Source organism: Pelophylax lessonae (assembly GCF_965119305.1).
Source record: "Pelophylax lessonae genome assembly, chromosome: 5".
Lineage (NCBI taxonomy): Eukaryota > Metazoa > Chordata > Amphibia > Anura > Ranidae > Pelophylax > Pelophylax lessonae.
The window spans coordinates 168,245,873-168,270,707 of record NC_138772.1 but is presented as its reverse complement, the minus strand read 5'-3'; positions in this window follow the sequence as shown (position 1 = coordinate 168,270,707).

The following is a 24,835-nucleotide window of genomic DNA, read 5'->3' as shown; positions in this document are numbered from 1 at the left end:
TGCAAAAAAAGCAACCCCTAAACTAGTCATTGAGCCAGAGGATTGAACACTGTTGTGTGCTTGGCTGCCATTGCACTGGTGGGAAAGAAAGCCTGGGACACAAACCAGCAAACCTTGTGGGGGTAGTGCTACATGTGGGTGCTCGTCCAGGATTTCCCTTTAAATGCTGCAGCCATTGCTACTGTCAACTGTCTGGGGACCTGAGGCTAAGCGAAGGCTGCTACAGTGGATTGTGATCAGGAAAAATACCCACTGTATGGTTAAGATAACTACCAGTCTCAAGTGCATTTCCAAACAGGTAGTGGAGAGTTAAGCCACCGGTGTGGGAGGAGCCAGCTCAGCAGGACAAGGTTGGCGCTAGTGGCTCGGGAGAGATGCGAAGAGTTGAGTACGCACATGGAGAAGGCAGAAGTCTGAGAGAGACTATGCTACATGTGGGAGGGAGGAACAGGGTGTGCTATAATGGCAAAATTTTTATTTTCCAGATATCAGGTAGCGGTGACCCTTGGGAAGCATGGTGCCAATGTGGCTATTACCCCAGTTAGCTGACTTTCAAGATCTGCTGATTGACATAAGTGTGCATATGAGGCTGTTTCACACTTGGGATAGTGCGAGGGGGAGAACAGTTGGGCCTATTCTGCCCAGGCTGTCAGAGGCCCATTGCAGCAGTGAAGGCATGGAGCCAATGCAGGCATTGAAAAGAGCAGCTTCTGGAGCTTATACCAAGATGCCTGGACCCAGTCACCTATTCAGTAAGCTGGGACACTGGATACTGCCGGGAGGTACCCGGGTCTGTCCAGAAAGCTGATCCACAGAGTGCTATCACCGTAGTAGAGCAGCAAGGGATCAAAGTGGAGATTCGAGAGATGCCAACAGCACATAAAGAACCTCCAGCAATTACAGACCTGCCTGCAGAGAGACCCACTGTAGTGGGGACACTGGAACCTGAAGTGGAAGATCTTTCGGAAGAGTCCGACACTACAGGTGAGCTGATGGGGGAGATTAGTGAAACTGGGACTGACCCTGGGGCACCCAATTATGACTGTGGACACAGGTAAGGTGACCTTTGCAGAATAGGAGGAAGTGGGAGGGTCATCTTCAGAGTGGTCCTGGGGGGACAATAAAGGGGAACCAGAAGCAGCGCCATTTTCAGCAATAGCCCCATAGACTGCTGAACCTCCCACTCTCAACACAGAAGAGATGTCCTCTGCATCCTCTTACCCTGATTTGGTAGAAAAAAGTACTTACTGTGCAGTTATTGTCATGTCCCAAGGAATTACAACAAAAAAGTAAACAAGTAAAAAGTATGAACACCGGGTGAAGCTGCCCCCCCCCCCTTTGCACTTGGGCCAGGGCTTTGACAATAACAATAACCCTTATATCCTTAATTTTTCTCCTATAAACTCAAAGAACTATCCCAGTTTCCAAGGCAACAGAAACTTGTGCAAAAGAAGGTAGCTTTGGCCTATGGACCTCACTATCTTATGGAGGAGACTGAGGCCAAGCGTCAGAAATGGACTAATGGGAAAGTGTGGGGGTTTCTCATGTTCCCAAGTCGTTCAGAAACTCACTTTATCCCAAGCTTTGGAAAGAGTTCCTGGAGGTCAAGGAAATAGAATGTTCTATTTACCAAGACTGAGTGGCGATTTGGAAGCCAGATAGAGGGATCAGGAGTGATTTCTCAATATTTGGGGTCCAGATGGCTGACTAAGGTTCCTAATCCTGATTTGTATTGTTAAAAAAAAAAATTCTGTGGTTTACTGACACGGGTTCATGTTCCAGCCCATAGGCCTACTCAACCAGAGGCCTGTTGTCCGAGAGGCAGGACCTCACTTTACTACACAAGCTGTTCTGTTATTGCTACAGCCAAGAGTCAGTGGGATGCTGACATGCCAGGACAAACAATGCAAAATGATATCCCACTAGAGAGTTATGTTTTTGCCTGAGTCTTGTACATTTGATGGAGGAATGGATTCCTCTCCACACGTACCTATTTTATTTTTTCTCCTCTTTCTCATAGACTTCCATGTTGTTCCTTTTGCAAGAATGATAGAATATATTAGATCCATTGGACTGTATCTACAGAATTGGGCTGTTTAAATTTGGCTTCAGACTTTATCTCCTTGGCTAAGGAATAATACTGATCTTCAAAAATCATTTATATTTTAGTTAGTTTAGGTAGGCTGTCTCTCTTTGTTTTATTTTAGGGTTCTGAACAATGAGGATATGTGTGTTAAGATTAGTTGTGATCACTTTTATTAACTTTAGGTAAATCGTGAACATTACACTTAGTCCCCTGAGGCTCTTACTACTTTGGCTAATAGGTGCTGGGAATTTCTTTTTCTTTTTTTAACGACTTTAACAACATCAGATTTTTAGAATTTGATATTGCTGAAATTTCTGGAGGGTTATTCCCAAGGAGATAATGCTCCAGGATTATAGTTTTACATAAAGGTGCAGCAGGCTGAGTGAGCAGTTTGAATATTTATTATGAGGTCCCCTTGGGAGGCATGCTCAGAAGGTGCCTGGAGAGAATATAGTCGGGGGCTGGATCAGTCAGGGTCCCTATTCCAGGAGGAGAGTCCTGGGGCATTGTCTATGGTGCCTCAGTGTTGTCCATTTCTCTGGGAACTGACTGAGGGAAATTTTCTAAGATGTAGCCGCAGAGAGGAAAGTGTCCTGTTACTGTTCAGCATTTCAAAGAATCCCACGGCTCCCCATCCTATTCAAGTTACTAGGCATCAATATAAAAAAAGCAACCCCTAGACTATCCATTGGTTGTGTGCTTGGCTGCCATTACACTGGTGGGAAAGAGAACCAGGGACAAAAGCGAGTGGCCCTTGAGGGGGTAGCGCTATATTGGCATGGGAGGTTATTCAACACTAGCAATGCAATTCTTATTGCAGAAAACAATACTTTGATAGTGTCAATTGGTAGGTTAAGGCATGAAGTGATAGTTCTGTGAAGATAGTGAGTAGTAAGGTGTGGTGAACATCTTGTCACCATAAATTACAACCAATTAGTATCTTGTGTTAGAAATACTGCCACACCTGTCAGAGATTACTAATAGTCACCCGTTTCAGCACTGTAATAAAAAAAGCTTTGCTGTGATTTTTTTTTTTATAATTTGCTTTTGGTATATTTTAGTCCTGAAATATATTTCTAAACTTTCACAATTAAATCTTAAAAGCTAAGCTCATCTTTCTGACCATGTTTCATGTTACACCCATGTTTAGGGAAATCCGTAAATTAAGAAAACTATAAGTCCCATATGCAGCCACAGCAGATTGACTCATAGTTCTCAAAGGAGCTCAAGTGCGGTGACATCACCACACTTGTAGTCCATTCATAATCGTCACGGAACTGAGCTGCAAGAAGAGTAGACAGATGCCAGAGCATTGCACCCATAATCCACTGATCAGGGATACAATGTTTTGCAGGCTCCAATGCGCATATATGTATAAGTAAATGTATTCATTTGCAAAATATGGAATTCTATACCAACTCTCAATGCAACAGAAAATAATAATAATTATGGAACAGCCCATATAGCCCAGCTCAAGTATGCAATCATTTGCTATGTGGCTGCTTATCGACTTTTATTACAAGGTAGGGATGGAATTGAGAACATATTTAAAAATCCCCCATACCCTTTTAAAAATCTATTGCAGTGTTGCCTGGGCTTGGTATCTGGAAACAGTCAGGAATCAGAAGGAATGTTTGCTGCATTCAACTGTGTATTCAACATTTAACAAGAATAACTAGAATGACTCCAGCCACATCCTTATCTAAATAATAAAGACTATGTCCAGCCAAAACATTTTTTTAAATTTCAATAGAACAGGAAAGAGTTAGAAGCTCTGGCAGCTTTCGCCTGCTCTCTATGCATACTGTATATCTGATGGGATGGGTGTGATACATAATAGAAGGTGGAAAAACCCACAACAAAAAGGGAAGATCGACACAAAGGGAACACAGGTAGCAATAATAGCACATTTTCTAGTATTACCCTCTGGTGAACCCATGAGGCAGATTTTTCTCCATTATATATCTAGGTGATAGGTGTCAAGCAGAACGAGAGAGAAAACTGAATGTGGGCTTTCAAATTGGCCGTGATAACCTTTGGAGTGCCCTGTGCTCTTTACCACTTCTTTCTTCTAAATGAACACTACAAACAATTCAGCACCGTCATGCATAATGAGTGAACATTTTTAAAGAACTTAAAATAAATAAAGTAATAAGTAAGTAAAAGAGCTACATTTGATATGTAAAGATGGAGCTGGCTATCAATACATTTTGATACTGGAGGGACCCTTGGATTAGAGGTCATCTAAAAGGCGTGCTCATTTGTCCTTGTGTAGACAGGCCCGCTATTAGAAATCACGGGGCCCTTTACAGCCTACCTGATGCCCCCCCCAGGGGCCACCACCTCCACTACCCCCTTGCCCCCCCCCCCCTCCATGCAAAAACGTCAAATCGATATTTTCACAAACAATACATGAAAATCATTTTGAGAGGACAAAAAACATTCCGTCATACATAAAAAAAACATAAATTCAATCTTCAAGCCAAAATTCTCCCCAAACAATAATGCACATTTTCCACCAACTCCCAGTTCCAATCTCCTCTCCCAGCACAAATCTTTGCCCCCACCCCCCAATCCCACCTCCAGCTCAAATCCAATCTTAATCCATTCTCCTAGCACACATCCCCTTTCTTCTCAAACTTTATATCCTAGCACAAATTTTCTCCCTCAAATCCCCCAAATCCCTTCTATTAGCTCAAATTCCCCCACCCCTTCTTAGCACAAAATCCCCTCATCTCCCCTCCCAGCACAAATCTTCTTTTTTCAATCCCCCTCCTAGGACAAATTCCCACGAATCCCTCCTCCATCCCCTCTAAATTACCATTCCCAGCACAAATTCTTCCTCCTTACCCAAATCCCCCCAGCACTAATCCCCCACAACCTCCTAGCTCAAACATCCCCTCTCCTGGTTCAACTCCTCCCCCCAACCCTCTTCCTAGCACATATCAACCCCCCCCCACACACATTCTTCTTCCTACCACATATCCCCCCCCCAATCCCCATTACATTTCCCAACACAGCCCCCAGATCCCCCTCCCCCAACTTACAGGAGAAAGCCACTAAAAGCCAGGAGGAGGTGTGCTGTGTTGTGCTCTCCCTCCTGTCAGAAGAGTGTTCATCTATACAACACATGGGACAGGATCGCTCTAAAGGATCTATCTTTTCTAAGGGCTGCTCACCTACCGGCGGCAGGAAATGTGGATAGGGGGCGACAATCAAACTGTGTGTGTGTGTGAAGTGCAATGCAATCTACAGTAAAAGCGATCCTGTCTCATGTGTTGTATAGACAAATGCTCTTCTGACAGGAGGGAGAGCACAACACAGCGCACCTCCTCCTGGCTCTTTCTTCTCTGCTCCAGCCTCCCGTCTCCTTGTCCTGGCTGTGAGTGCGGGCAGGGGAAGGAGCTCAGCGGTGGCCAGCCAGGTAGAACTATAATCTGGGTGGGCACGGGTGGGCACAACCCACCCTAGTACCCCCCTGAATCCGGCCCGCTGTGTGTCTCACCCAGCAACTGAAAGCCGGTGGGGGGGAGGGGGAGAAACAGGCTTTCAGTTGCTGGGTGAGTGACTCAGAGGGCATTGTTCCTCTTCTGCTCCACCTGATCCTCCTGCTGTCCAGGCCCCCTGGTGCCTTGGCCCCCTACAGGAGGACCTGTGATCCCCCCTCCCCTCATCAGCGGCCCTGCTGGTCGACAGAGCCATATCCTCCATGGGACCACTCCACACATTGCACAAGTTTGCAGAAAGGGCATTAATCCCCCCTTCTGTGTCTCTGCTGCAGCTGCACTTGTCACAGGCAGCTGCAGCAAAAATATCCATGTTTGTTTATGCTGGGTGCGGGTGTTCAAGGCTGGTGCAGGGGGTAAGGGGTGGGGGGTATGTCTGCATAGCAGGGCTGTAATTGGTTGTGATTTAGCCCGGCCCGCTGAAGAGGGAAGAGGAGGAGGCAGAAAACCAGAACTGCAGTACTTTGACGAACCTATGGAAAGAGAGAACAACAGTAAACCATACCTCCCATCTTTTTGAGATGGGAACGAGGGACACAAATTAGCAAAAGTATGTAGGCATATGACACACCCCCTTAAAGGAGAATTATAAAAAAAAAGTTTAGTTAAATCCACAAGTATTTTGTTTCCCCACTACAATACCTTTATACTGGCTTTTGAATGCAGCCATTTAGAAACTGAATGAAAGGTTTAGCACTGTGAAACACGTTTTTAAAGATAAATAGTGCATTGTATATTCAACTCTAAAGATCAGACCAAAATGAGGGAAAAATGAGGGGCACAGGGGGACAGAGGGACTTTGTTCCAAATCAGGGACAGTGGGGAGCTATGGTGAACTGTTCAGGGGAGGGCTGTTTGGCTGTACTGTACTCAGCATCACTACTGACTAATCACATAAAGTTAGAGTTCAGAGGTCAGTAGTGACGCAGCGTTCAGTAGTAAGTGACACAGTTTAGAAGTCAGTAGTGATGCAAAGTTCAGAGGTCAGTAGTAAGGAATGCAGAGCTCAGAGGTCAGTAGTGATGCAGAGGTCAGTAGCAAATGACATAGAGGTCAGTAGTATGTGATGTAGAGGTCAGTAGTGACACAGTGTTCAGTAGTAAGTGACACAGTTTAGAAGTCAGCAGTGATGCAAAGTTCAGAGGTCAGTAGTAAGGAATGCAGAGCTCAGAGGTCAGTAGTGATGCAGAGGTCAGTAGAAAATGACATAGAGGTCAGTAGTAGGTAACACAGTCATCAGTAGTGGTGCAGAGGTCAGTAGTATGTGATGTAGAGATCAGTAGTGTAACAGTGTTCAGTAGTAAGTGAAGCAGGTCAGTAGTAATACACAGTTCAGAGATCAGTAGTAATGCAGAGTTCAGATGTCAGTAGTAAGTGATGCAAAGTTCAGAGGTCAGTAGTGACGCAGCGTTCAGTAGTAAGTAACACAGAGTTTAGAAGTCAGTAGTGATGCAGAGTTTAGAGGTCAGTAGTAAGGAATGCAGAGCTCAAAGGTCAATAGTGATGCAGAGGTCAGTAGCAAATGACCTAGAGGTCAGTAGTAGGTAACACAGTCGTCAGCAGTGGTGCAGAAGTCAGTAGAATGTGATGTAGAGATCAGTAGTGACACAGTGTTCAGTAGTAAGTGAACAGAGTTGTATAAAGTACTCGAAACCCATACTTGAGTAAAAGTACAAGTGCTCGATCAAAAAGTGACTTGAGTAGAAGTGGAAGTGCTCAATCAAAAAGTGACTTGAGTAGAAGTACTAAAGTATTCAACATTTTTTGTACTTAAGTATTGCAAGTAGTTTTTTAAAAAATGTTGCTACTCAAGTACTGAAAGTAAAAGTACAAGTACTGTGTTATGTAGTTATTAAAGAAAGAAGTCAAAAGTTTGAACATCATATTCTTTTTTATTATTTCAAATGCAGCTTTTATTTATGCATACAGTAGCATTTATTTTCGTATGCGCTGATAATACACATGTTTTGAGCTTCATGAAACCTGCCATCTACTGTTCTGGCAGTGGTAATTTTTATAATTATAACGAGTAACTATGCAGCACAAAAAAAAAATATCGGAGTAGAAGTATTGAAATCATCAAAAAAATGTAGTGAAGTAAAAGTGGAAGTTGGAGAAAAAAATTCTACTCTAGGAAAGTACAGATACCGCCTTTTGGTACTTAAGTACAGTAGTGAAGTAGTTTTACTTAGTTACTATACATCTCTGTAAGTGAAGCAGGTCAGTAGTAGTGCACAGTTCACAGATCAGTAGTAATGCAGAGTTCAGATGTCAGTAGTAAGTGATGCAAAGTTCAGAGGTCAGTGGTGACGCAGCATTCAGTAGTAAGTGACACAGAGTTTAGAAGTCAGTAGTGATGCAGAGTTCAGAGGTCAGTAGTAATGCGGAGTTCAGATGTCAGTAGTAAGTGATGCAAAGTTCAGAGGTCAGTTGTGACGCAGCGTTCAGTAGTAAGTGACACAGAGTTTAGAAGTCAGTAGTGATGCAGAGTTCAGAGGTCAGTAGTAATGCGGAGTTCAGATGTCAGTAGTAAGTGATGCAAAGTTCAGAGGTCAGTTGTGACGCAGCGTTCAGTAGTAAGTGACACAGAGTTTAGAAGTCAGTAGTGATGCAGAGTTCAGAGGTCAGTAGTAATGCAGAGTCTTATAGCTAAGAGCTTATACACACCATAATGAGTTTTTGTGCGTTATGTTGAATTGCATTAGGTAGCCCATTTATTTTGAATTGGCAGTCAACACACCTCAACGCACAAATGTTTTTTTTCCAGCGCAGGGCAATGCAAAGTGCTTTTCAATACAGGTATTTTGCAGTGCAGTGTAGATGTGTGTTGGGGTGCAGTTAAAGTGTATGCTACCCCAACATATCATATTCCCGATATGTTTCTGTGTTACCATGTACTTTGTATAGGACACGAGGATGGGTCCTGGACAGGTGCTATGTTTCACCCATATTTACATTTTGGTCTCTTTAAGTAGGATGGTTTGGTGTACTCAGGAGTCCTCACCCATGCAGGGTGGTATATTTTAGGGACAGTGCAATCATAAAGGAGAGGGTTGACTTACAGTTTCTGCATTAATAACTTCCTATTTGGGACCCACAATTTTGAAGGTTCAGAGAGATATTCAGATGGGAAGAACCTCACCCCCTGATTACGGGGAGTCTAGTCTTGAAACAGTTATGCTTTCTGGCAGGAAAAAGCACTTAAAGGACAGGAAGTTCTTAGTGAAGGTGGGGTGTAGTAGGAGTTTTGAGAGGAGACACCTGACTGAGTGCTGCATGTCGACTGGAAGCTGCTAAAAACAGTTCAGTCAGGACTGTCTTGCCCGTGGGTAAATCCCTTATGTGGCTGATACTTTATTATGCTTAATTTGTGCTGAAGATGACTGGACATTTTGTTTTCTTGCTGCTGGCATTAAGCTATTTATTCTTGGTGCTGAAAGCACCATTTTGTCTGCCCTGAAGAAAATAAAGACTTTTTATGTTCATGAGAAACAGCGTTGCATGGGATCCCAAAGCACTATCACAGTTGCTATCAGCCATGAGCTTTACAACTTGCATGAAAAAGTATCCTGTTCTCTTTGTATTGCTTCCTTTGTGTAAGACCTAGTGATCCTGCCAGTCTGTCTGCTTTCCTATTTTAACCACTTTACCACCGGAGGATTTTGCTGTCTTACGTCTGGGCCACTTTTTGCGATTTGGCACTGCGTGACTTTAACAGACAATTGCGCGGTCGTGCAACGCTGTACCTAAACGAAATGTACGTCCTTTTTTTCCCACAAATAGAGCTTTCTTTTGGTGGTAGTTGATAACCTGTGCGATTTTTACTTTTTGCGCTATAGCGCCGGTTCACACTACCGCGACGCTACTTCCCGGGGCGACCTCCAAGATCGCGGTGCGAGCAGCGCGCCGCGACCTCGGAGCGGCCGGCACGGACTTCATAACATTGAAGTCTATGGCGGTCGCCTCCTGTTCGCCCCAAAGAAGCTCCGGACCCTTTTTCTAGGTCGGAGCGACTTGTGTCGCTCCTATTAGAACGAGTCCGCAGCTTCCCTATGGGAGGCGACCTGCGGCGACCTGTGAGGCGACCAGGTCGCCTCACAGGTCGCCCTAGTGTGAACCGAGGCTTAAACAAAAAAAGAGCGACAATTTTGAAAAAATAACAATATTTTTCACATTTTTTTATAGGAAATTCCCCCCAAAAAAATGTAAAAATCTAAATTTTTTTATTATTTTAGGCCAATTTGTTTTCTCCTACATATTTTTGGTAAAAAAAATTGCAATAAGCGTATTTTGATTGGTTTGCGCAAAAGTTATTGCGTTTACTAACTAAGGGAAAGATTTCTGTAATTTTTGGTGTTTTTTTTTTTTAACGAGTAATGGCGGCGATCTGCGATTTTTTTTTTTTGCAGGACTGCGACATTGCGGCGAACAGATCGGACCCTTGACTGACATTTTTGACACTTTTGGGGGTACCAGTGACATTACTACAGTAATCAGTGCTATATATATGCACTGTTACTATAAAAATGACACTGGCAGGGAAGGGGTTAATTTTTATTGGAGAGGGAGGGGTTAATGTATGCCTGGTGCTTACTGACATGTGTGGGGGGAGGTGACTGAGTGACACAGGGACAGATCGCAGGTTCAGCTATGCTGAATCCTGCAATCTGACCCTGCCTGTCACTTAGGAGATCCGCCCGCTTTGTTTACACAAGCGGGCGGATCTCCACACTCGATTCCCCGACGATCGGGGAAGAGTGGCGGTGATTACCGCCGCTCCTCCCCTGGCCCGACTCCCGCTGTGGCTGAATACAGCGAGAGTGAGGCTCTGGCAGCGCGCGCCGCCGAGAGAGGGTAATGTCTGGCGACGTAGGTCTGTGTCGCCAGACGATAACGAACCACTTTGCCGCAGTAGCAGCTCAGTGAGCAGCGGTAAAGTGGTTAAACTGATCACGCTTGGCATGAGAGCACATCCATAACAGCATGGTCAGTTTTCTTTTTTGCTTTCTACTTGGAAGCACAGCCTGCCTGCAAACCAATGGTCAGACTTGTGCTGACACGCCCTTCTGCACAGGTAATCACTGGGAGGATCAGTGTACTGCTGTGTCTTGGCCTCATGCTGACATGCCCCCTGCAGGCTTTACAGAACCTCTCTACGCCTTTAATGCAGCTTAGAACAGAGGTTATGTGATCACTTTGAACTAAAAAAGTATTTACAATATATATATATATATATATATATATATATATATATATATACACATTCATTTCTATTTTAAACTGAATAGGTGCACATATACTTTAATTTGAATGGCAACACACATTTGCAGTCATATTACCTGCAGTGCTTTACACAAATTACACCATGTTGGTGTAAAACAGTGTTCGGGCTCTTTCACACGGGCGGTCCGATCAGATCCGCCTGTCAGTTTTTTAGGCGGATCTGATCGGATCCTCCATGCAGCTCTATGGGGCAGCGGGTGTCAGCGGAGGTCACCTCCGCTGACACCCGCTGCCATCCGCATCCGATCCTGTGCTGAAATCTGGACGGATGGAAACCCTATTTTTCCATCCGTTCAGTAATCGGAGCGGAGCGGATCTGATGAGAGCGGACAAGCGGTCTGCTCTCCTCCGATCCCCCATAGAGGGCAGCGGGTGCTGAGACACCTCCCTCTCCGCTCTGCAAGCGGAGACGGAGCTGTCCTCCGCCCAGCTCAGCGGGGATCGCGGATCGATCCCCGCTGAGCAACACGAATCCGCCTGCGGAGGCGGACCGTGTGAAAGAAGCCTTTCTCAAAGTTTTTTTCAGCTGAGGCATCCTTTAAAATTATGGACAATCTCAAGGCACCTTTTAAAATTTACGAACAATACCAAGGTACCCTTTAAAATTATGGACAGTCTCGAGGTACCACAGTCTCGAGGTACCCCATTCTAAAATGTAAAAAACGATTCTTGCTTTACACAATGCAACAACATCCACACATAGGGCAGCCAATGTTCATACGGGCGCACCACCCGACGGAGTCTGTTTTGCTCATCGATCCATTGATTCCCGCTGAGCAGGTGGATGACAGCTCTGTCTCCACTCTGTGTGCAGAGATGGAGCTGCCAGATCCCCGCTGTCCTCTATGGGGAGATCAGATGAGAATGGACCGCCTGTCCGTTCTCACCTGATCCCCCATCCGATCTGATCCTCCAGATGGATGGATGGAAAATAGGGTTTCCATCCGTCCGGATTTCATGGACAGGATCAGATCAGATAGCAGCGGGTGTCAGCGATGTCTCCGCTGACACCTGCTGCCCCATAGGGATGCATGGAGCATCCAATCAGGTCCTCCTGAAAAACTGAAAGGCGGATCGGATCGCCCATGTGAAAGGGGCCTTATTCTTCCAAAGCAAATACACTTTTGCATACTGGTACTGACTAGTATTCTAATATTTCTCTTCTCCCTCAATTTTTTGTGTAACTAAAAGGCAGGCTTGATCCCCCTGCTGGCGTGTATACAGTTTTTGATAAATTTTTAGGCATTTTGCCAAGGTATCTCTGAAGAAACCTCAAGGTACCCCAGGGTGCCTGGGCATCCGGGTTGAAAAAGGACTAAAAAGAGACAAAAAGTTATGAGACTTCAGTTGGGCTTCAAATCTAATTTTTATTTCTACCACATTTAGAAATGTCCCAATCTTCTCAGGCTTGGTTGTTTGAGGAAAATGTTTCGCTCTTGACCATTATTCAAACTCTTTACATTCTTAATGTTTTTTCATGTTGAAGGTCCATTTGCACTTTTGTCATTTAAAAGCGTGCGTTGTCACATATTTTTAAGTGTAGTTTGACTAATTGTAAATATTTGGGCACATTGCAGTGCATGTACACCAAAAGGATGCTCTAACATTGGTAGGCCAAGTGTCCAATGCTGCTACCTTGCCCGTTTTAGTTTTTATCTAGCTCTGGTGCAGGACACTCAGAAACTACCACAAGCACACAAATGGTTGGAAATGCCATATAGAAGCCAGCATATCTGCAAATTTCTGACTCCGCTGTAAACATTTATATCTAATTTTAACATATTTTTTTTATTCCTGAGATAGTTATGTTGATGAAAAAATGATTAATTTTTCTCCTAATTTGCCACATTTTAACATCTTCTGTAAGTGTTGCCATCTGGTTGAAGAGAATGCTCTTTTACCTCATGGAGTTTCACACCTGTAGACAAAATATGATAAGTATCACAGCCACAAAGGTAAAATTGATCAGGAAAGAAAAACATGAATTTGCATTTTAATTTTGGAAATTCAGCCAAGTGTTCTCCATGGATCTAAATGCACATTACATTAGTACTGTATGACTGCTTAATCGGAAATACTGGTTAGTTGTTAGGATGCACCTGTCATCCTGGCATAAATTCCAACAGGGTGTTGAAAGTAAGATTTAGTTATCTATGACTTTATATTGTACTGGGTTTCTTTTAAGTGTTTACTAGCGCATGCAAGCCATAGTGAAGAGGTCCTGATTTCTGTGAATATTATGTATTCAGCTTTTGCTGCATTTTGCTAGAGCTGCATGCTGTTTCTTTGAACAAAATGAAATATTATCAATAGCTAATAAATGACTCACAGACCAAGATCAATGTACAAAGTGTGTTAACTCACAGCACAGTGCGTCTTCCATCCATAAAATACTATTTATATATATACGGTATATATATTGTAATCTTAGTGCTGTTGATCTCCTTCAGTTTTGTTCAGCCACCTGTCCACATGCACTCCAGAAGTGGCTGTGTGGAATTTCTCATTGGGGGGATTCCTGAAGGTGGCAATGGAAGAATATGACTATACAATGAGCACTGGCACAGCCACTTACAGTCTATGGAAGCTGGAAGCACTTCTAAAAGAGTGACAACACTACACAGGAGCATAATAGCATAGCTCCCAACTGTCCCTGATTTCGAGGGACTGTCCTTGATTTGGAAAAAAATCCCTCTGTCCCTCTTTCCTCCTCATTTGTCCCTCATTTTGGTCTGATCTATATAGTTCTATCAAAATGCCCTACTTATCTATCAAAAAGTGTTTCCCAGTGCCAAACCTTTCGTCCAATTTCTAAATTGCTGCATTTGTAAAATCCAAAAGCCAATATAAAAGAAAAATGGTGGATAAAAAACACTTGTGGGTTTAACCAATCAATTTTTTTTACAATTCTCTTTTAAGGGGGCGTGGCAGGGGGTGTTGCCCTTGCCTACATACTTTTGCTAATAGGGGTCCCTCATTCCCATCTCAGAAAGTTGGGAGGTATGTAATAGGGAGACAGAAACAAAGCATTGTTTTCCCCATAATAGAAAATTCCTGAACATGGACCATGGCAGAATCACCAGGTGTGTTCTATTTTTAAAGAAAAGGTGTAGATTTTCAAACATTTAACTTACTTAATGAAATAAAACAAAGGAGCAAGTGAAGATAAAACCGGGGGACTAAAAACCTGCTCAACCAGCGCTATTAAATTTGATAGTAAAATATTGGCATAAAATACAATATAAAAAACACACAACAAAGTGTAAGCAGCTGCTATAGCATAAGATCATATAAAATAAAGGTGCATATAAAGATTGCAGTATAAAAATATACAGCAGACTGAAACACACTAGCAGCGCTCAAATAAAGTGCAACACAATGTGTCTGGGGAATAAAGTAGAATAAAGTTCATGCACAGTGCCCGAATGGTATCCAACAAACAGCAGTCCAAAACGGGTAAAATGTCCTTTGACGTTCACCACACAGGACCCTTCACCTCACCACGGTGCTCACCCTCAAGGTAATACACTCACCAGAAATCTGGTCAAAGAAAGCCCAAAAACATGTGCCGATCACTGGCTGGAAATGGGTCGTCCAATCTCCACTGTAGAAAGCACCGACTTCCACCAGACAGGTTCCTGATAGGTCTCAAACCGGTATGTACGGCAAACCCAAAAGGCGTTCCCAGCGATCAAAGGTAGTGCATGTGGAGATAATAAGGTCTCATAGAACAGTACTGTTTGGCCGAAACCTCTTTATTTCCCAATAAACAAGACAATCCCCTGTAGCAATTGCACTTACATAGTTCGATAGGGCGAACTATCAGCACGGGGACCGGCTGCAACACGCAGGTTACGCCTCATTCAGCCTTTTAATGCCTGTCTGTATATATTATATGTAAGTGCAATTGCTACAGGGGATTGTCTTGTTTATTGGGAAATAAAGAGGTTTCGGCCAAACAGTACTGTTCTATGAGACCTTATTATCTCCACATGCACTACCTGGGAACGCCTTTTGGGTTTGCCATACATACCGGTTTGAGACCTATCAGGAACCTGTCTGGTGGAAGTCGGTGCTTTCTACAGTGGAGATTGGACGACCCATTTCCAGCCAGTGATCGGCACATGTTTTTGGGCTTTCTTTGACCAGATTTCTGGTGAGTGTATTACCTTGAGGGTGAGCACCGTGGTGAGGTGAAGGGTCCTGTGTGGTGAACGGCAAAGGACATTTTACCCGTTTTGGACTGCTGTTTGTTGGATACCATTCGGGCACTGTGCATGAACTTTATTCTACTTTATTCCCCAGACACATTGTGTTGCACTTTATTTGAGCGCTGCTAGTGTGTTTCAGTCTGCTGTATATTTTTATACTGCAATCTTTATATGCACCTTTATTTTACTTAATGAAATACTGATAATAAATGATCCATTTATTAAAAATTATATGAGGTTTCAGTGATTGGGTTTTCATATACACTGCTCAAAAAAATTAAAGGAACACTTTGAAAACACATCAGATCTCAATGGGGAAAAATATCATGCTGGATATCTATACTGATATAGACTGGGTACTGTGTTAGAAATGAAAGGATGCCATATTGTTTAATGAAAATGAAAATTATCAGCATACAGAGGGCTGAATTCAAAGACCCCCCGGAAAATCAAAGTGAAAAAATTATGCAGCAGGCTAGTCTATTTTGCTGAAATTTAATTGCAGCAACTCACAATGGTACTCAGTAGTTTGTATGACCCCCACATGCTTGTACGCATGCCTGACAACATCAGGGCATGCTCCTAATGAGACAACGGATGGTGTCCTGGAGTATTTCCTCCCAGATCTGGACCAGGGCATCACTGAGCTCCTGAACATACTGAGGTGCATCCTGGTGGCATCGGATGGACTGAAACATAATGTCCCAGAGGAGTTCTATTGGATTTAGGTCAGGTGAGAATGGGGGCCATTCAATGGTATAAATTCCTTCACCCACCAGGAACTGGCTGCATACTCTCATCACATGAGGCCGGGCATTGCCATGCACCAGGAGGAACCCAGGACCCACTGCATCAGCTTAGAGTCTGACAATGGTTCCAAGGATTTCATCCAGATACCTAATGACAGTCAGGGTGCCATTGTCTAGTCTGTGTGTGTCCCTCCATGGATATGCCTCCCCAGACACCACCAAAACAGATAATGCTGAACATTGTTACAGGAAGCATAACATTCTCCATGGCTTCTCCAGACCCTTTCACGCCTGTCACATGTGCTCAGGGTGAACCTGCTCTCATCTGTGAAAAGCACAGAACACCAGTGGCGGACCTGCCAATTCTGGTGTTCAATGGCAAATGCCACTTGAGCTCCATGGTGCCGTGCAGTGAGCACAGGGCCCACTAGAGGATGTCAGGCCCCCAGGCCACCCTCATGAAGTCTGTTTCTAAATGTTTTTTCAGAGACATTGAAACCAGTGGTCTGCTGGAGGTCATTTTGTAGAGTTCTGGCAGTGCTTATCCTGTTCCTCCTTGCACAAAGAAACAGATACAGGTCCTGCTGATGGGTTAAGGACATTGTATGGCCCTGTCCAGCTCTCCTAGAGTAACTTTGCCGGTCTCTTGGAAACCCTCCATGCTCTTGAGACTGTGCTGGGAAACACAACAAACCTTCTGGCAATGGTACGTATTGATGTGCCATCCTGAAGGAGTTGGACTGCCTGTGCAACCTCTATAGGGTCCAGGTATCCCCTCATGCTATCAGTAGTGACAATGACCCTAGCCAAATACAAAACTAGTGAAACGCAGTCATAAAAGATTAGTAGGGGGAAAAAGTCAGTAGCCTCCACCTGTAAAACCATTCCAGTTTAAGGTTGACTCATTGCTGCCCATCTAGTTCAACTGTTGTTAATTTCAATAACACCAAAGCAGCAAAACAACTGATTACCAACACCCTTTGCTACTTAAGTAACCAGATCCATATCCCAGGAGTTTCATTTCCTTGATGCTATACTCTGATTACAGTAATCCCCCGCTACATCGCGGTTCAGTTTTTGCGGTCCCGGTAATTCGCGTTTTTTTTTGTAATGTTATTTTACTATATAAATCATTAAAAATGAAATATTTTTGTGTTTTCCATAGCTCTTGCTATGTCTCTTAGTATCTTTTATGTGTTTAAATGAGTTTCTATTGTTTTAAAAGTGTGTTAAAAGACCTTAAAATGCTTCTACACGTACAGTGACAGTAAAATAAACATGCCTACAATGCATTTTAATAGGGTTTTTCTATTTCGCGGAATTTCACTTTTCGCGGCTGGGTCCGGAACGTAACCCCCGCAATGGAGGGGGGTTTACTGTAAAATGTGATCCTTTAATTTTCTTGAGTAGTGTACTTTAGATGCATTCGAGTTAAAGTATTTCTAAATCCAAAACTTTTTTTTTTTTTTTCAATATCACAGAAGAAGGTTAAAAACACTGTACATTTGTTGCCATCTGTGTCCCGTTGTAGAGATTTCTCTTCACTTCTTGTCCCATAGACACAACAGGTAGTGAGTGGAAATCTCTCCAAAGTGAGGGAAACTTTGTAGCTCATTAAAAAAATGTTTAAGGTTTGGATGGGCACCAATCAGCTGAACCACTTGCTGGATCTTCCATTTCCCGGAGACCTTGGCAGGATTTCTCAGTCTCTTGCAACTGCATTTCCCAGTGATTTATAAATTCCTTTGTACCACCTCCCTACCCCTGAGCTGATGAGGAGGACCCCCAGGTGGCCCAGTGGGTTCAACTCTTAGGGCAGAATACTTGACATGTTTTGGACAAAAGAAAATTGGGAGTTGGTCATTTTATAGGGTTTCAAGGTTTTTTTTTTTTTAGCTCAGCAAAGCAGGAGAGAGGGTAGGAGCACAGTTATAACCAAAAAAAAAAAACAAAAATACAGCTTCAAACGTCTCTTCTAACAAGGTAGTTAGTTGACCCTTTAGGAGCATCCAAACATATTCTTGTCCTGTACGATGAATCTCAGGTACCTCATTGGATGAGCAAAAAAAGGTAAACTTTTTGCAATGGCCACCGGCAACAGGTTCTACCCAGCTCTCCAAGACACAGAAGTCAGCTTTTTAAAATGCTCAATACAGTCAATTGTCTTCCTGCTCCATATCTTTTGGGTGTACCCTGAAACAGGACTTCAAAAATGCTAAAGCTATTTTAAATTACTTAAAGCAGAACTGCTGCTAGAAAACAAGATGAAAATGAATAGCTCATTAAAATATAAAGGAACAAAATCAGCTTTTGCTACAATGGCTTTAATCCAGAGATTGTACTTTGTTGCGGTCACAGTCCATGCTGAAATTTGAAGCCCCTGTAAGAGACTCATTGAAGCTAATTGTCCATTCTTTATTTTGTGCCAGTTTACTTTGTGATAGTTTTATAACTCTAACCTGTGAATATAGTCTCTTATTCTTTTATAGAGTTGTGAATATAATTCTTGTGTTCCTGCTGAGGTTAACAGAAAGGTATACTGGTGGTGTCAGTGAGGTTGAGGCCTCACACAGAGCTGGACAAGAGCAAAGGACCCAAATATACCAGCGGCTTCTGTGGGGGTAGCGCTACACTGCTTACATTGAAATGTACCTTTAAAGTGGTTCTAAAGTCTGAATGTTTTTTTTTTTTTTGCATTGTATGCCTAGAGGTAAAAAAAATCTTCTGATTGCAGCTCCCTCCCCCTGCTTTCCCTAATACCTACCTAAGCCTGATCTTGACCCAGCCCTGTCCAGTGGCTCTCTCGACTCTTTCCCTCCTCATAGGCTGAGACAGCAGCGGGAGCCATTAGTCCTCTGCTGAGGCACCTATGCAAGCATACCCCCTTAGCCGAGCTGTGTGCATCCATAGTCATACACAGTGCCTGCAAACCATGCCCTGCTACCTTCTCCCTGCAATTTGACTGATAGCAGCAAAAGCCTATTGCTCACTGCGCTTAGTGTCTTCTGAGGATCCAGTTCAGGGACCAACCCTAATATATCCTGCACCTGGTGGCAGTGACAAGATATCAGGTGTTTTGGGACAGTTGGTAGTAAAAGTATTTTTTTTACCCTAATGTTGTAAATGCAAATGCATGAAAAAAAAAAAAAAAAAGTTTATCCTTTAGTACTACGTAAAAGCATTAAAAACCCACCACCCTGCAACTTGTGTTTTTTTTTCTGCATAAGATGTGCATTGATGATGTAGTTTCATGTTGTCATTTGTTGGTCTGTACGCACAGCCACAGTAGAGTACATCTTCATATTCCGATGTCAGAGGTTTCTCTTTGTGTTCAAACATGAGACATGCCACATGGCACTGCATAGGTTAATGCGTGGCCTAAGTCTGTGATCTAAGAACTGACACTTTCTGTGAAGAAACTATATATCCCACAATCCCTGGGTCCCTCCGTCTTGCACTCTGCAGGTGAGAGCAATTAACAGAGCTTACCATGCTGCATGGGATGTGCTTTCACCATATTAGCACTCACAAATTGGTGATGCAACACAGAGAAAGGACCAGGCTTGCATTGGATGCTATGTGACCCAGAACAAGACGTTGCCAGTCCCTGTGGTGAATAGGGACAGGTTAGATGGATTCATGCATGGACACAGGAGAACCTATAAGCCGTGACACTACAAACTCCATCCACATGAGAGCCCATCATTAAAAAGTAAGGCAACAGAAATGACACAGGGAATATAACTACACTAATACCTAGTTAAAACAACAAAAATATTTGAAAGTGTTCAATGTCTTTATATGATATATTAATTATTATAGAGCTCTCTTCATTTGTGACGTGCAAAATGTATTTAGCCAAAAAAGCTTTACACCTTGAATGCGCTCAATGTACATCTTGGTGCAATCCTCGCATGCCATAAATAGAATAAACCAGGGATTACATAACCACTGTGAGCATGCACAGGACCTACATCACCAGTGACCATCCAAGGAGGAAGAGTAGCGCCGCTGGACCTGGAAGATCTAGCAGGGGAGATGGTGCAAGCCAAAGAGGTGACTTTCACCAGCAATTCTCATCACAGGAGGAGGGCACTGTGCGAGGTAAGTGTGCCATATGCTGTCCAAACTTTCACATTTCTCTAGAGCCCACCTTCACACAGTGAAATTTAGTTCTACTTTAATCTGAAAGCATAACTCCAGATTTGTTGAGAAAAAACAATCCCATCCGGGTGATTAGATACCTTGCAGGCATTTTAAGGAACTTGGTAGCAGATTCGTACCTTTTGTTTCTCTAAACTGTTTGTTTCATGATATCTTTTGCAGACGGATTCTGAATGAGAGGGACTGGTTCATTAGAATCAGCTGGTGCACTCTAAGGGTTTTAATGTGAAAAGCCACAGGGTCTGCAACCCTTTAGAAGTGTTTAACTTTTGCACAGGACTTATATCACCAGTGACCATTCAACGGAGGAAGAGTAGTGCCGCTTGACCTGGAAGACCTACGGTAGCAGGGGAGATGTTGCAAGCCAAGACTGAATTTCCTATTGCAGGAGTTTGCCTAAAATTTGACCTGTATCCTAGTGCAGACTTCTGGAAGAATTAGTAAGCCAATCATACAAGCAGGAAATTACATTTTTTTTGGGGTGTTCTGTACAGTAAAGCTGTACAGAAGGCCTCCAGGTTGCTATATTGCATTGGATTTTAAAGAAAAATGACTGCGGCTGCAGATTGAAAAGGAAAGGTCATTTGTAATAACATTCAATTTCAACATGACTTATGTAGAAATTGTATATGCTATATCATTATTATTTTTATTATTTTTTTTTGTTGCTATATTTTATTTTCCATGAAAATGGAGTTACATTTTAACAACTTCCAGACCGCACGCCGCAGTTGTACGGCGGCAGGCAGCACCTCCAGCGCGAACCGACGTAGCTCTAAGTCCGTCGCGTGCCTGCAGCTAGGGTGCGAGCGAGTGCCGCCGGGGGCATGCTCCCGCCCACACTCTGCAGCGGGGACTCCGATGCACTGGGTAGGCGGCTCCAATTGCCGCCTGACACCCGCGATCTCTCCCCGCTGAGAGAGAAGGACTGTCAGCTAATGTAAACATAGCTGACAGTTCTTCTCTCTGGAATGATCACAGAGCGTCTTTGATCCTTCTATATAGGATCACAGGTCTCTATGATCATTTCAAAAGCCCAACCTCCATACAGTTAGAAACACTCACCTAGGTACACATTTAACCCCTTGATCACCTACTATGTTAACCCCTTCCCTGCCAGTGTCATTATTACAGTAACAGAGCATATTTTTAGCACTGATTACTGTAGTAATGTCACTGGTCCCCAAAAGTGTCAAAAATGTCAGTTAGGGGTCCGATCTGTCCGCCGCAATGTCGCAGTCTCGCTAAAAATCGCAGATCGCCGCCATTACTCTTCTAGATTGTAAGCTCTAACGAGCAGGGCCCTCTAGTTCCTCCTGTTCTGAATTGTATTGTAACTGTATTGTCTGCCCTCACATTGTAAAGCGCTGCGCAAACTGTTGGCGCTATATAAATCCTGTATAATAATAATAATAATTGCTAGTAAAAAAAAACAATATAAATGACATAAATCTTTCCCGTAGTTAGTAGATGCGATATCTATTGCTTATTGTGATTTTATTTCTACCAAAAATATGTAGCAGACAACAAATTGGCATAAAATGTTAAAAAATTTAGATTTTTAAGTTTTTTTTTTTTGGAATGTCATATAGCAGAATGTGAAAAATATTGTTTTTTTTTCAGAATTGTCACTCTATTTTATAGCACAATAAAAATAAATCGCAGAGGTGATCAAATACCACAAAAAGAAAGCTCTATTTTTGGGAAAAAACATACATTTTATTTAGGTACAGTGTCCCACGACCGCGCAATTGTCCGTTAAAGTAACGCAGTGCCAAATCGCAAAAAATGGCCTGGTCTTTAAGGGGGAAAATCCTTCTGGTCCAGAAGGGGTTAAACATTGATGGCAACCACCCCTTTTCGGAAAAATGGTATCTAAAAAAATACTTAGGGTTATGGGAAAAACCATTTAAACTATTTAAAAACATAACAGTGTGCACATGATAAAGACCATTCTAAAAGGAGCACAAGATACATCTGAACTGAAAGCATGTTTATATGATAAAATACTTAATATCCTTCTTAGTCACATGCAGAGCTGCTTAAGCCAAAGACAACAATTAATTGTCCTGGCGTTTTCTGAGCCAGTGTGCCAAGGAGTATTTTGTCGTTAAATCTGCCATCAATGACATAGTACAGCACATCAGGCTCAGCATGGAATAATCTGCCTTCTTTCTGTGATTTGTAACTGATGCATTGAAATGACCTAGTACAGCTGCAGCTATTTCTAGCATGGACTAAATACTCTTCACAGTTTTCATTAATCCTTTAAATCCACAGGTTGGATCACTGCAGCTGAGCCTCAGGCCTTTGCTTTCTCATTTCCTGGAGTCCTATTATCGATGCACCTCTTCCTTATTATTACATTGCTCAACTCAATGTTCTGATACATGGCGTTTGTCATCAAATCGAGTGCCAGCGTGCTGTATTTGGATTAAAAGGAAACATTTACAATAAATCATTTAAATAGAACAAATCCCAGTCATTAGTCTGTGAAAATCTCATCCGTCTTTAGTCTCCACATAAATAAATAACCCAGAGCACCGTTTCTCCTTTTCATGGCTTGCATCCCTCTACCAGCAATGAAATAGACAAAAATAACCTTTGCTTCCAATGCATTTTGCATGACAAGCTTCAACGGCGGAGACAAGAAAATAAAAATGGGCCTCTATGTTTGAGCATCCAGTTTTCTCTTTATTTTCTGTTCAGCCCTAGAAGAATAGGGGTATTGAATGGAAACATACTGTTCCAAATAACAAAAGTTCCTTAAAGTAACTAAGGTAACTGAAGAAGAGCTGTAACAAATGTTCATGGGATACACTCCTTCTGTGTTCCGGAACCTCGTGTCTCAGAATGTGTTTATTTTTTTAGTAAGCACAGTTATGCCTCGTACACACGCACCGATTGTTGGCCGACCGATAGGCCGACTTTTGTCCAGTATTGTTGTGTTGGTTGAAATGTGCTCTAGACTGCACACTAATTTTTTCGGCCAACAACAACCAACTTCAGAAGTGATGTCACGTGATGGTTTACTTTCCGTGTGTTTTTTCTTCTCTGAGCATGCCCAGTCTTGCTCATTTGATTTTTGTCTGCCGAAATCTGTACTGACTGACGAACAATCGGCCGTTCTGTTGACGGCCAACAAAAATTTTATAGCATGCACACCAGATTTTGTTCGGCCGAAAAGTCGCAGTCGGTTGTCGGAAGCATCAAACTAACAAGCCGACAATCGGCCGATCGGACGTTGGCCGAAAATTTACGGCCAACAATCGGTGCGTGTGTACGAGGCTTTAGCCATGAAATGATTAAAATGGACCTGTAACCAAAAACTGAAGATTCATTATTGTATAGGAAATATCTAAAAATATTAATTGTGCTGAAGCAGCTTCCTAAAAATGTTTTACCTGTTATCTTCAATTTTTCCTTAACCACTTAAGCCCCGGAGGATTTGGCTGCTAAAGGACCAGGGGTTTTTTTGCGCTTTTTTACTGCGTGACTTTAACGGACAATTGCACGGTCGTGCGACGCTGTACCTAAACGAATTTGACGTCCTTTTTTTCCCACAAACAGAGCTTTCTTTTGGTGGTATTTGATCACCTGTGCGATTTTTTGATCACGCGCTATAAACAAAAAAAGAGCGTAAATTTTGCAAAAATAACAATATTTTTCACATTTTTTTATATGAAATTCCCCCAAAAAAAAAGTAAAAATCAAAATTTTTTAACATTTTTCGGCCAATTTGTTTTATGCTACCTATGTTTGGTAAAAAAAATCGCAAAAAGCGTATTTTGATTGGTTTGCGCAAAAGTTATCGCGTTTACTAACAAAGGGAAAGATTTTTGTCATTTTTGTTTTTTTTAACGCGTAATGGCGGCGATCTGCGATTTTTTTTTCGGTACTGCGACATTGCGGCGGACAGATCGGACCCTTGACTGACATTTTTGACACTTTTGGGGTTACCAGTGACATTACTGCAGTAATCAGTGCTATACATATGCACTGTTACTGCAAAAATGACACTGGCAGGGAAGGGGTTAACTTTATTGGACAGGGAGGGGTTAAGTGTGTCCTAGGGGCGTGATTCTAACTGTGTAGGGACATTCCTATTGGTGTAAAAGCAAAGATCAACCGTTCTACATAGTAGAACGGACAGATCTTCACTTTTACACAGGGAGAACTGACAGGCAGCTTGTTTACACAAGCTGCTCTGTCTTTCTCCCTTCACAGGAGCGATCGCAGTGTGACTGGCGGACATCGAGTCCGCCGGTCACACGCACTGACTTGCCTGTGAACGAGCCGCGGCGGGCGCGCGCCCGCCCGCGATAGGCTCGCAAGTCAGTGACAGGCGAGTGACGTACCGATACGTCACTCTGCCTGGCCGGGGCTGACCGCCGCAGTATATAGTCGTGCGGCGGTCGGCAACCGGTTAAAAACAGCAGGGCACTTCCTGATATGTGACTGTGCGTAGCCATGAATGTTTCTAAAACGAAAAATATACCCGCACTTATGGTAATCAAAATAAAACCAAAACTATAAAATAAAAAAATGAACAGTGGTAAATGCTGCCTGAGAGTGATTAATCGCCTCACAGACAATATATCATAGATCTCCTAATTGTAAAAGAAAGACAGCCTTTAGGCCCCTTTCACACTTGTATGACCTAAAAGTTGCGCGATTTTTATCGTGATTTTGCCGCAATTCTTTTGCCGTGATTAACCCCAAATTTGACGCGATTTTGACTGGACTTGAAGCAATGCCTATGTCTATGGACCTGAAAACGCATTAAAATCGTCCCAAAGTAGTGCAGGGACTACTTTTGAAGTCATTGCGACTTGA